The sequence below is a fragment of the Vulpes vulpes genome, chromosome 13 (genome assembly GCF_048418805.1).
Source record: "Vulpes vulpes isolate BD-2025 chromosome 13, VulVul3, whole genome shotgun sequence".
In the NCBI taxonomy this organism is placed as follows: Eukaryota; Metazoa; Chordata; class Mammalia; order Carnivora; family Canidae; genus Vulpes; species Vulpes vulpes.
Window position 1 is genome coordinate 5,063,064 of NC_132792.1, and position 14,374 is coordinate 5,077,437.

A 14,374-nucleotide genomic window follows, 5' to 3' on the forward strand; every position below is an offset into this window, starting at 1 on the left:
TGGTGCCTCTAACCAATTATGAGGTTTTGAAAAGGGATTCAACTTCTCTGAGGCCATGTGGCTAACTGGTAAAAGGAATCTAGTAGTAACATACACTTCCATGAATATGTAAGAGCATTAAAGGAAATAAATGCAAGTGAGAAATTTAGAAGAAGCTTAGAGTGTAATAGAGAATCAGTAGCTCTACTGTCCACACTCCTTATGACATGCCCAGGAGGTGAATTGTTTCAAAAACATTGTGTGGATAAAAATTCTAGAACTTAAAAAAATGCCAGATAAGGAGAAAGAACATGAAAATAAATGCAAATATGAAGATTAATGAATAGAAAACAGACAATAAAGAAAACCAAACATCAATAAAAAATAAATTTATAAGAAAGAAAGAAAGAAAGAAAGAAAGAAAGAAAGAAAGAAAGAAAACCAAAATATGGCTCTAACAAAAGATCAATCAATGGATCAAGATCTGGTTAGACTTATAAAACAAAAATAGTGGTCAAACATTACCAACGTCAGGAATTAAAGAGCATTTATATCTATAGCAGCATCTACAGAAAGAAAACAAGAAGGAAATTAATGAAATAGTACAACCTGTAATGAGAAAGATAGGAAGTCACATTTTTTTCTTTTTTTTTATTATTATTTGTTTAATTTTTATTTATGATAGTCACAGAGAGAGAGAGAGAGGCAGAGACATAGGCAGAGGGAGAAGCAGGCTCCATGCACCGGGAGCCCGATGTGGGACTCGATCCCGGGTCTCCAGGATCGCGCCCTGGGCCAAAGGCAGGTGCCAAACCACTGCGCCACCCAGGGATCCCCAAGTCACATTTTTTTCAAGAATATAGATATAGTAATGATGCCCCCTTGTCATCAAAAAGAGTTGGTTTAGAGGAGGCAAAATGTTAGAACATATATGGAGATAACAAAAATCTATCCATCTTTACATTCAACTATCCATCCATCCAACCATCCATCCATCCATCCATCCACCCATCCAACCATTCATTCATTTTATTCAACTCTTAACGTGTGAGACATTTGCTAGAAAGAGGGTAGAGAATGACAAGAAAGGCTTCCTACCTTCTTCTTGAAGCTCCCATTATAGAAAGAAAGGTCAGGGTGTGAGCATATCACAGTGAAGTCACAATAAAGTAGTAAGTGCAGTGTAAGGTCAGTGATATAAATAGGTATCATGTGCCTACATAAAAACACGGAAGACAAGAGCTCTACCCATGCTGAGAGGAGAGGGGGTGCCAAGGCAGGGACATCTTTCCACAAGTTTTGAATTCTTTACTTGGCTTATATGCAAAGATAGAGAAACCAAAATAATAATAATGCTGATAAAGAAAATGAAACTAAGTATTTGTGACAGATTCCATGTTGCTGTGCAATGTCTTCCCAGTCACCTCATTCTTTCATTGGTGTTATTTGCTGGGATGAGATTGGATATCTTCCAGCAGCAGTGAAATGGAACAGCATGAGATTAATATTTTGGAAGGAAAAGCTACTGCAGAGCCTACAGAGACAGGGGCCTTTCCACCTGAGCCATCTCGATGATATAATTCCAGATAATGTGCTGTTACTTCATTTGAAGTTTCTCGTTATACATATACACACATATTTTGCTCAGGAGAATCTCATTAAAAGTGAACAAGTTCCAACAAGTCCTCAGTCTAATGGTTTGTAGTAACCCTAATCATCTCAGAGCACCATCACAAACATGCAAAAGGCACTGGAACAATCATGCTCATTTGAGCTGTGCTACATATTTCCTTTAAAACAGCTATACGCCAATAAATTAGGCAATCTAGAATAAATGGACGCATTCCTGGAAAGCCACAAACTACCAAAACTGGAGCAGGAAGCAATAGAAAACCTGAACAGGCCAATAACCAGGGAGGAAATTGAAGCAGTCATCAAAAACCTCCCAAGACACAAGAGTCCAGGGCCAGATGGCTTCCTAGGGGAATTCTATCAAACGTTTAAAGAAGAAATCATACCTATTATACTAAAGCTGTTTGGAAAGATAGAAAGAGATGGAGTACTTCCAAATTCATTCTATGAGACCAGCATCACCTTAATTCCAAAACCAGACAAAGACCCCACCAAAAAGGAGAATTACAGACCAATATCCCTGATGGACATGGATGCAAAAATTCTCAACAAGATACTAGCCAATAGGATCCAACAACACATTAAGAAAATTATTCACCATGACCAAGTAGGATTTATCCCCGGGACACAAGGCTGGTTCAACACTCGTAAAACAATCAATGTGATTCAGCATATCAGCAAGAGAAAAACCAAGAACCATATGATCCTCTCATTAGATGCAGAGAAAGCATTTGACAACATACAGCATCCATTCCTGATCAAAACCCTTCAGAGTGTTGGGATAGAGGGAACTTTCCTCAACATCTTAAAGGCCATCTACGAAAAGCCCACAGCAAATATCATTCTCAATGGGGAAGCACTGGGAGCCTTTCCCCTAAGATCAGGAACAAGACAGGGATGTCCACTCTCACCACTGCTGTTCAACATAGTTCTGGAAGTCCGCGCCTCAGCAATCAGACAACAAAAAGACATTAAAGGCATTCAAATTGGCAAAGAAGAAGTCAAACTCTCCCTCTTCGCCGATGACATGATACTCTACATAGAAAACCCAAAAGCCTCCACCCCAAGATTGCTAGAACTCATACAGCAATTTGGTAGCGTGGCAGGATACAAAATCAATGCCCAGAAATCAATGGCATTTCTATACACTAACAATGAGACTGAAGAAAGAGAAATTAAGGAGTCAATCCCATTTACAATTGCACCCAAAAGCATAAGATACCTAGGAATAAACCTAACCAAAGAGGTAAAGGATCTAAACCCTAAAAACTATAGAACACTTCTGAAAGAAATTGAGGAAGACACAAAGAGAGGGAAAAATATTCCATGCTCATGGATTGGCAGAATTAATATTGTGAAAATGTCAATGTTACCCAGTGCAATGTACATGTTTAATGCAATCCCTATCAAAACACCATGGACTTTCTTCAGAGAGTTGGAACAAATTATCTTAAGATTTGTGTGGAATCAGAAAAGACCCCGAATAGCCAGGGGAATTTTAAAAAAGAAAACCATAGCTGGGGACATCACAATGCCAGATTTCAGGTGTACTACAAAGCTGTGGTCATCAAGACAGTGTGGTACTGGCACAAAAACAGACACATAGATCAATGGAACAGAATAGAGAACCCAGAAGTGGACCCTGAACTTTATGGTCAACTAATATTCGATAAAGGAGGAAAGACTATCCATTGGAAAAAAGACAGTCTCTTCAATAAATGGTGCTGGGAAAATTGGACATCCACATGCAGAAGAATGAAACTGGACCACTCTCTTGCACCAGACACAAAGATAAACTCAAAATGGATGAGAGATCTAAATGTGAGACAAGATTCCATCAAAATCCTAGAGGAGAACACAGGCAACACCCTTTTTGAACTTGGCCACAGTAATTTCTTGCAAGATACATCCACAAAGGCAAAAGAAACAAAAGCAAAAATGAATTATTTGGACTTCATCAAGATAAGAAGCTTTTGCACAGCAAAGGATACAGTCAACCAAACTAAAAGACAACCTACAAAATGGGAGAAGAGATTTGCAAATGACATATCAGATAAAGGGCTAGTTTCCAAAAATCTATAAAGAACTTATTAAACTCAACACCAAAGAAACAAACAATCCAATCATGAAATGGGCAAAAGACATGAAGAGAAATCTCACAGAGGAAGACATGGACATGGCCAACAAGCACATGAGAAAATGCTCCGCATCACTTGCCATCAGGGAAATACAAATCAAAACCACAATGAGATCCCACCTCACACCAGTGAGAATGGGGAAAATTAACAAGGCAGGAAACAACAAATGTTGGAGAGGATGTGGAGAAAAGGGAACCCTCTTGCACTGTTGGTGGGAAAGTGACCTGGTGCAGCCACTCTGGGAAACTGTGTGGAGGTTCCTCAAAGAGTTAAAAATAGACCTGCCCTACGGCCCAGCAATTGCACTGTTGGGGATTTACCCCAAATATTCAGATGCAATGAAACGCTGGGACACCTGCACCCCGATGTTTCTAGCAGCAATGGCCACAATAGCCAAACTGTGGAAGGAGCCTCGGTGTCCATCGAAAGATGAATGGATAAAGCAGATGTGGTCTATGTATACAACGGAATATTCTTCAGCCGTTAGAAATGACAAATACCCACCATTTGCTTCAACATGGATGGAACTGGAGGGTATTATGCTGAGTGAAGTAAGTCTTTCGGAAAAGGACAAACAGTGTATGTTCTCATTCATTTGGGGAATATAAATAATAGTGAAAGGGAATATAAGGGAAGGGAGAAGAAATGTGTGGGAAATATCAGGAAGGGAGACAGAACATAAAGACTCCTAACTCTGGGAAACGAACTAGGGGTGGTGGAAGGGGAGGAGGGCGGGGGGTGAGGGTGAATGGGTGACAGGCACTGAGGGGGCCACTTGACGGGATGAGCACTGGGTGTTTTTCTGTATTTTGGTAAATTGAATACCAATAAAAATTAATTTATTAAAAAAATAAATAAAATAAAATTGGTTGGTAAGAATGGTGAGAAAGAAGGTGGAGGGGGAAAGTGACAGCCATGTGTCAGAACACAGAGATATCAGTCAAGGGTCTCATAATACTCTGACATCTGAGTCACAGAAAAGCAGAATATTTAACTCTTGGCTAATTTAACCAAAGTGTTCAAATAAATCTAGTGCCATTTCATTTTTTTCATTTTAAGATAAATATTGAAAACATGATTCATTAATCTGTCATTTCACTATTGCCACCTTTAATCATGGCACTGTAGATAGTTTCATTTCCTTTAGTCACAGAAATAAGAGAGAGAAAACCCATTTGTTACAATTCTTAGGTCCTCAGCTCTAGCAGAGTATGATTATTTATCACTGACTTTATTTTTAATTGTCGTAAGTAACAACTCTATGCTTTTACTGTTGTCTGCCAGACGTTCAAGTGAGGTAGCACAACCTTGATGGATCTAGTTTGGAGATTCTTAGAGGAGTGAGTGGCTATCATAATGTTTATATGTACATTTCTTGAAAAGATAATGGCCATCTTAGGCCTAGTTCTGAGATTTCTGTTTCATAAAGACTTAAGAAGATAAGAACTGCTTGCTGCAGAGTATTTCACAATTTAATGCATGCTTTCCCCTCCTCTCCCACCTCTAAACACCACGAAAGTGATGTAAAGGTGGGGAAGGAAGACACATTTAAATAAATAAAGCTCTCTAGATCTACCTTCATACCCAATTCCATCTTAGAAAGCTACCTTCGCCTTCTCTTTCTCCTTACTGCTTCCACCATAAGGTATATAGGACTCTTCAATGAACATGAATATGTTCCAGATAAATCTTATTTTTGCTTGATGTGTTTGACACTGAGAACATTTTGGGTTTGTTCAGAATCCCAGCTTTAATAGCTGAATAAAACATTTAATTTAGATGTATTCTACATTTAAGCAAAAGAAGGGTGAAGACAACATACAATTAAATAAAGATAACACTAATTATTATGTGGCCTTAATAAATACAAAAAGGGAATGAGCAAATTAAGAAATACAGATTTTCATCGCAGTGCACAATAGGGGAAACAAGAATGAATATTAGGTTTGGATCCCAAACGAAGCCCTCTTTATCAATCAAGCCTATTAAAAACTAACCCTTGATTTTATATTCATTTACTAATTAAAGTGTGTTAATAAATGTGTTTAAATAAACTCTAATGTAGATGCATATGCATGTTTTTAACCAACCACAAAGGATGAAGCATACATACAGTATAACATTTTACTCTTAAACTATTAAATATCTTCCCACCTTTTTTTCCCCATGACTTCGACGTGTGTGTGTGTGTGTGTGTGTGTGTGTGTGTGTGTGTGTGTTTCTTTGGACTTTGACATTTTTTAAGCACCCAAGGAGTTGCCATGTGGACTGTCCTACCCTCCGGATTTATCAAATTGTTTGCCTATGACATCATTTAGGTAGTTAGTCTGTTCTCTACGTTTTCCAAAAGCTAGAGTTTAAGATTCACGTCTGCTTAGATATAGGATAAAATTTTGGGAAGGAGGAGAAAACTCCTTCAGGTGATACTATCTATTTCATACCACATCTCTCCAGGGAGATCATAATATCAGGTGGTCCCAGGGGCAGCGATGATGCTTGATGCCTTTGCTAAGTGATGATGACCAAGTAGATCCCTTATGAAGATACATTTTTCATTTTAGGACTAGTAAGTAATCCTCAGAGTGATCTCATGTTGAGTGAATATCCTTTTCCAAAACTGCGTTGTGCCTAATGGTTTTACGCATCTACAAATGATCCTTCCCTAAACTATTTCATTGGAGGCTGTAAAAGTGTCATTTTGTAATCATGTCCTTCTCTCCGTAGTTATTAGTTGTCATTCTCCTGTGGAGAAGACCCTTCTTTCCCTCATGATCTGGATATTCCTTCTAAAAAAGGCATAATATATGTCACTTCTTTCCCTTTAATTAATATTTTTTTTTCAGACTGAGGAAAGGTGGATTTGCCACCTTTGAGAGTAGCAATTGGTGTTTTTCTTTTTTATTGTAATCATGGATTATTTTCTTAAGAAATAATTTGGTATATCACCATCTGTTATGGATTAAAAGAGAACAGAGAGACATTAAAACCAAATGCAGTATGTGAATGGTGTGAGATTCTTGAGCTGAAAATAAAAGATGTTTTGGGAAAACTGGGATATTTTGAATATATTTTGACATTAAGTGATGGTATTTGGAGGCACCTGGGTGGTTCAGTGGTTGAGCATCTGCCTTTAGCTCAGGTCATGATCCCGGGGTCCTGGGATCGAGTTCTGCATCTGGTTCCCCTGCAGGGAGCCTACTTTTCCCTCTGCCTGTGTCTCTCATGAATAAATAAATAAAAAATGTTAAAAAATAAGTGATGGTATTTGCTTACTTTTATTAGGAGTTACAAGAGCAATGGGGTTACTTAGAAAATTGCTCTTATTTCTTAAAAAATATTTTATTTATGTATTTGGGGGGGGGAGAGAGAGAGACACACACACAGAGAGAGATCACAGTGGGGGATAGGCCAGAGGAAGAGGGAGAAGCAGGTTCCCTACTGAGCAGGAAACTTGAAGCAGGGCTCGATCCCAGGACCCTGAGATCATGACCTAAGCCTGAGGCAAATGCTCAACTGACTGAGCCGTCCAGGTGCCCCAAAATAGCTCTTATTACTAAAATGATTAAATATGGAAGCCCAAAGCTCCATGATGCCTGAAACATTTTCAGATGGTCAACAAAATATGTATGGTTTGAGTATTTCTATATAAATAATTCAATTCCCAATTACCATGTATTTGTATCGTCCTTTCCATTTTTTGTATGTTTGAAAATTTTTGCAATAGCTGGAAAAAATCATGAAAATTGATTTTGCATAATCAAGCTAAATTGTCCTGGAACACCTAAACATATATATGCAAGTTACATAAAATAATTTTAGGATCCTCAGGGCTGACCATCTCTATCCAAGCCTGAGAAGCAAGAACTCATCTGAATCAGCACCTAATGCATCATAATGTGATGTTTACAGTGTGGCTGGCTTCTTGTCCCTCTGACTTTAATTCTCCCTATGGATTCAAGGCTCTGATTTAGGGCCATCCAGGACCAGCTACAAACTTTTCAGGGTCTAATGTGAAATGCAAATGCAGGGCCCTTTGTTAACAAATTATTCCTGATTTTAAGACGGCACAATAGAGTATGAAACCGAAGGAAGGGCTCCTCCTGTAAGCATGGGGTCCTGTGTGAAAAATAGGCATAAGCCCATCACCCTAGCCTAGGGCCTACCTTCTCTCTTTAGAAATATCCCCCATACTTGGGCTGTTAAGATCCAAGCTTACTCAAATGCTTAGTTAAAAATGCCACCAGAAGACAGCACAACCCTCCTTAAGGGCAGAAGTAATGAATTATTTTCTCTTTCTTCCACTATGCCATTATGCTTTGTACCTTGTAAGCCCTTAAAGTAAGGGAGATGGGATGGTCAGTGAATTTACAAGGGGCGGATTTGATCAAGGTCCACTACTTCGTAGATTTGCTTCTTCCCAAAGGTCTTAAACTCTTGTGTATCCATATTCTTGACTTAGGAAAATCTCTATCTCACAGAGATCTTATATGTGAAAATATTGTCTCCATTAGGTCTAAAACACAAGTATTAGTGAATGAACGAATGGTTTGAGTGACCCACATGTGGTCCACATCGATGCTGCACCAAGAGAGGAGGAAGGAAGGGGTCAGCAGCCCATCTTTCATGGGGCTGATGCAGGCAGCCAAATCCATAACACACATCCTCTGATTCCCTGTCATCAGGTCACCAGATAATCACAGGCAAATCCTACCTGAATTGTATTATCCAGGTGCAGACGGAGAAAGATAATATGATTCTTCTTGGTAATACATGACGAGGCAGCGTAGCTCAGAAAAAATAATGCATTCTCTAGTTGGCTTGGATTCCTTTCAGTAGCTATGAGATCCTAAGCATGTAAGTCAGCCTTCCTGAGCCTCTTATTCCTCATCCATAAAGTGAGCACAACAATACAACACACGGTGAAGGCTCGACTTTACTGGGTGCCGGAGTAGCAGCATCAGGGTGATCTCCCACACCTGGCGGTTTACATAGCAGCCACAACAACATCACGTTTGTGACAAGGATGTTTTCCGTCGCAGTGAATTGCAAACAGTAGCCTGTTAACCGCTAGATTCCCTGCTCATGATCACAACAGCCAAATTCTCTTCTTGCTTTTGCTTTGTCTTCATTCATTCACTGAATGTATCTTAAAACAATTTGACTCCACAGAATTAAAAGATATTTCTGGCTTTCTCTTATCTTATTAGGACCTGTATTATCCTGTTGGGATTTTAGGAGCTGGAGTCCCTGGGTCTTATCCGTGATTTCAGGAGGTAATGCCTTGTTAGAATTCTTGTTAATGCCAGACTTAATCTAGCTCAGTAGTCTCACGGTGCAGATGGTCATTGCGGTGGCATTTTTTATGTTGCAAACCTAAAGTACATAACTTTGCACTTTTTAAAAGAATCATTTTAAAATTAGAGGTTGCTTTACCCATTAGAGTCTAACGTACAAAGGATATACCAGGATAGTACATTGGCATATTTTTTTTTCTGTTTAATTCATCAGGGAAGAAGATCACATTTTTCAAATGCATGGGCTAATTTTTATGGAGAGTCACACTCAAAACCCAGCACTGTATTTCATTCATTTATTCATTCGGTTTAGTCATTTACTTCTTCTTCATTCATTCAACAAAAACATATGGACTATGTAACTGGCACTGTTTTAGGTGCTATTCAGACAAACCAGATACAACTGTGTGGCTTTTCCTATAAACGATTTCACAGTCTCGCACGATGTAATCTGTGCTTTAATTAAGGCTTTCACAAGGGCACAGGGATCAGACAAGGAGGAATGCCTAAGTCTCTTTGAAGGCGTTGGGACCCAATACTTGAAGACAGAAGCCTGGAGAAGGCAGAGAAGCTAGGAAGATCATTCCAGGCAGAAGAAACACAAGAAAATATGTTTCTAACTTGTATCAAGTGTGTCTGCATAGTAGTGAAAAATCTCCCCTGTGTGGTAGGTAAACACAGGTAAAGCTCCCTGCATTTAGAGATGTTTGAACAAAGTCTGCCTGTCAATCTAACAGGTGCATTGAGGAGCATAGGGGGTTGTGCTATAGGCCTCTGTAATCATTTTAAATCTTGAGATTTTACATACAGCTGGATCTGCATGCAATTTACTCCAAATAATGAATCGGAGCAAAACCAAAGAACAAAAAGAATCAAGGTTGAGCAGAAAAAGTAACAGGCAACCTAAAGAAGTGTACTAAAGAGCTGAGAAGCGGGTGAGATGGCGATCGGAAAAATGAGCCCCCAAGCCAGAAACCAGCAAGTTCCAGGAAGTTCTTGCTGTCTGGGTGAGAAGTTCAGGATGGAGAGAATAGTGATGCAAAGACACTGAGAACCCCATTTCTATGTGGCACAACTGTGTTTCATTGGCTTGGCAATGGGCCAGACTGCTGAAAGGCATCCAGAAGAATCATACACCCCCAACTGGCTCGCCAGAGCTTGCAGAGGTGAGTGACATGGGCACGTGGGACTGGGAACTGGATTTGGGTAAAACAAAGAAAATACCCGAGATGGATCATCACTTCATCATTGTAACACTTCACAGTACAACACTCGCGCCCAGGAGGTCCCTTAGCAAGGAGTCATGGTAAGATTTGCACCGCTCTCTGCAGTTCTGTGCTCATCACACTTCATCTTCAAAGCAGTCCTGAAGAAAGGGAGCCTTGGCTCCTCTTGAGAAACATGAGCAGAGTGACCCACAGCATGTTTGTCTCATCCAGAGTCATGCATAAAATTAGGTTTTGAATACCCAAAAGTAGGCTTTTTCCTGGCACTTTCTGTTACTGTCTTCTTGGAGTGGCAGTTAATTCATCTGTCAAATGGGGTAACAATTCTAAAACCAATTATCTCAAAGATTTTACTGTGAAGATCCAGGGAGATAATACACTTAAAAGTATTGCACAGAATATAAAAGGTCAGCGAAAAGTAGTTAATGGGGTAATAGGTGATGGCAAAGGAGGAGGATGAGGAGAAGGGAGGAAAAAAAAATGGAAAGGAATCAGGATTTAGGATTCTCTTTCATCTTTTTTGATCCACGATCAAAACTTCAAGTTTCTTCTATATTCTGTACTGTTGTGACAGTAAATTCTGGGTGGTTTATTCACACACTCTATTTTTTTTTTTTTAACATTCTTAGTTTATTAATCCTCTCATGAAAAATCTGCACAATCACCACAGATAAAGCCACTGCAGAATCTTTACTCCTTCTGTTGTCCAATCTCCAGCTCACTTTTTGCCAGCACCAACGTTGGCTTTTGCAGTCCCCCTGACTTTCTTCATTCTGCTTTTGCGTTCTTTGAACTGTTTTTCTTGATGTCTTTTTCTTCTCATACAGGCCATGTCTTGCAAGTTTATGTTTGGGTTCATTTTTCTTTGCGTAATCCAAGGAATCATAAATCATAAAACTGCCAAAGTGAGTTGTCTTGCCACCACCAAAATGGGTTCTGAATCCAAATACAAATATGGGCACTTGACGGGATGAGCACTGGGTGTTATTCTATATGTTGACAAATTGAACACCTATAAAAAATGAATTTATAAAAACAAACAAACAAACAAATATGACATCTGGTGTGGTCTTGTACATTTTGCCTAGTTTTTCCCGAATTTCTGCCTTCCTGGGGTGAAGAACATCGATGACCATCTGTTTCTCCTGAAGCAGTAGGTTGGTCATGAACTTCCTGGTCTGGACTATTACCGTGTCGTTCATGACGGTGGCCAAGCTTCAAGCAGCATGGAAGGAAGAGACACACTCTCCTTTCAATGCCGTATTGGAAGGTTTGCTCTTTAGCTCATGTTTTTATAATTTTTATGCATGTGTGTATGTATGTACTTTAATGATGGCAGGTTTCCACTTTCACAAATTTATTTGACTCTTTTTTCCAAACCTTTTTGTTCGTTTTTTAAGTTGTCTTGTACTCATCCTGTGGACTCAATTGTCTATGTTTTTTTTTTAAGATTTATTTATTTATTATGTATGTATGTATGTATTCATTTATTTGAGAGGGAGAAAGAGAACACAGGCAGGAGAGACAGAGGGAGAGGGAGATAGAGAAGCAGACTCCTCGATAAGCAGAGAGCCTGACTTAAGGCTTGATCTCATGACCCTGAGATCAGGACCTGAGCCAAAATCAAGAGTCCAAACATAATCAATTGTGCCATGCAGGCGCCCTACAATCTTCTATTTTTTAAATTTTATTTTATTTAGTTTTTTATTTAGTTTTTTAAATTTTTATTTATTTATGATAGTCACAGAGAGAGAGACAGAGAGCGAGGCAGAGACACAGGCAGAGGGAGAAGCAGGCTCCATGCACCGGGAGCCCAACATGGGACTCGATCCCGGGTCCCCAGGATCGCGCCCTGGGCCAAAGGCAGGCGCTAAACCGCTGCGCCACCCAGGGATCCCTATTTTTTAAACGTTAAAAAATATTTCAAACATAATCATCATAGAGGTCAGATGCCATCATTTGAATTTTATGGGGGACAATTCCATTCATTTTTGAGTCTGCTGACTTACTGTCATGGGGGCTGCAGTTCAAAGGAAGAAAAGAGACAGCTGATTTAGGAAGTGAGAAAAACTTTGGGTTGGGATGGAGGCAGAGGTGTGTGGGAGAGTGTGTGTGTGTGTTTGTGCACGTGTAATGGAAAGACAACCATTACGATGAGTTACACTTTCAGGAGCCCTCAGTGCTGTTTGGACAGATTCAGTGCTAAGCATGTTAGTTGCAGGAATCCAGTTGTTTCTCACATTCAGTGGGCAATAAACCCAGCCTTGACTTAAATATGAAGAAGTAGAACAATTTTCACAAGTTCGAAGAGTGGACGGTTTAGATTGGAACTCAAAGGCGTTCTTCCAAATTGCAGCTTCTTCACTGTTAAGCTACCTGCTAGTGAGTATGATCTTAACCAACAGAAGTTCTCTGAAATGTTCCCTGCTACTCTCAGAAGTACAAGAAGAGAGAAGTTATCTATTTTAAATGAATGTTATAGGATTTTATTTAGCTGAACTATTTTTATTTTGAGAACATACAGGCAGGTTTTGGACAAACTGTTATTGCTTCTTTGCTCTACAATCCACTGTCTTGTCAACTTTTAAGTTGTGCACGGAGAGGGAAGATGTGGAGTGGGAGAACAGAAAGTGTGACTCTGCTTGGAATGTCAGTGTGCTGAGAAAAAACTCTGGGAAATTTCTCCGATCCTGGAGCTGAAATTTCATATAAAGAGACATACTTAGGGTTTTCACACAATACATTAAATTGGAAGAATTCTATAGGCCTAAATTTATTTTTTAAATGTATATATGTCGGGGATCCCTGGGTGGCTCAGTGGTTTGGCGCCTGCCTTTGGCCCAGGGCACAATCCTGGAGACCCGGGATCGAATCCCACATCGGGCTCCTGGTGCATGGAGCCTGCTTCTCCTTCTGCCTGTGTCTCTGCCTCTCTCTCTCTCTCTCTCTCTTTCTGTGACTATCATAAAATAAATAAAAATTAAAAAAAATTAATGTATATATGTTGACAAAATATTTGGCTTGACCTTTGGACACATCTGTGGAAACGGATACAAACCCCAGGGGACACATGCAAAGAGAAAGTGTTGCAGCTCCTTTCTGGGTGGGACACCTTGAAGCATAGGATCTATGACCGCAGAGCTATTGCTGGCAAACTGCTGAAATCACGATTAGTAGAGTGTTTCCAGGAAGAGAGAGAAAGAAAAAATAAAGATCGCTTAGCAACTTAGCGACTGTCAGGGATCCGAGTGGGCCCTTTTGTCCCTAACACTCTGGTTCATTTGAAATGTCGGTTTCTTGATGTTTAAAATAAATGCCATGAAACAGATTGGTGTATGATGCTCCTTCCAGCTCAAAGAGTCTATGAGCGTAGAATGTCATACCTGTGTGGCCCCCCAGCAAGATCACATGCGGTGGTCGGGAAATTACTAAGAGGGATCCTGGAGTTATTTTCAATGATTTAAAAAGCCAAATAGAAATCATGTTTAATCTTGAGAAAATCTCTAAGTGAAATGTCAATGATTTATATAATTGTAATTGTTAATAATTAATAATTATCTCAACTTTCTGTAAATAACCCAATCCGCTTCTGCTGATCTAGGGATCTAGTAAATAGCAAATCTCTTTGATTAACAAAAAATATAGGATTAAAATATCATTCACTATTAAAAAAAGTTGTTTTTGTTTTGTGTGTATTTGTTTTCAATAAGTAGAGAACTGGGTTCTGGTAAATGTGGGATAGCTATGCCACTGTTAGTGTACATTTCTTTTCGAAAATTATTTTTTACTTGAAAAACCATGCTAATGTTGTTCTGGTAATCTTATTTCTGAGAGTCTATGTAAAGAAAATAAAAGGAAAGACTGCTTATTTTTTTTTTATTGGAGTTCAATTTGCCAACATATAGCATAACACCCAGTGCTCATCCCGTCAAGTGCCCCCCTCAGTGCCCATCACCCAGTCACCCCCACCCCCCCACCTCCCCTTCCACCACCCCTTGTTCATTTCCCAGAGTTAGGTATCTCTCATGTTTTGTCACCCTCACTGATATTTCCCACACATTTCTTCTCCCTCCCCTTATATTCCCTTTCACTATTATTTTTATTC

General features: G+C 39.4%; 1 pseudogene; it reads right to left on the reverse strand.

Moving 5' to 3' along the window:
* Positions 1-10,880: 10,880 nt before the first annotated feature.
* Positions 10,881-11,471, reverse strand: LOC112916054 (small ribosomal subunit protein eS24-like; annotated as a pseudogene).
* Between the last annotated feature and the right edge of the window lie 2,903 nt (positions 11,472-14,374).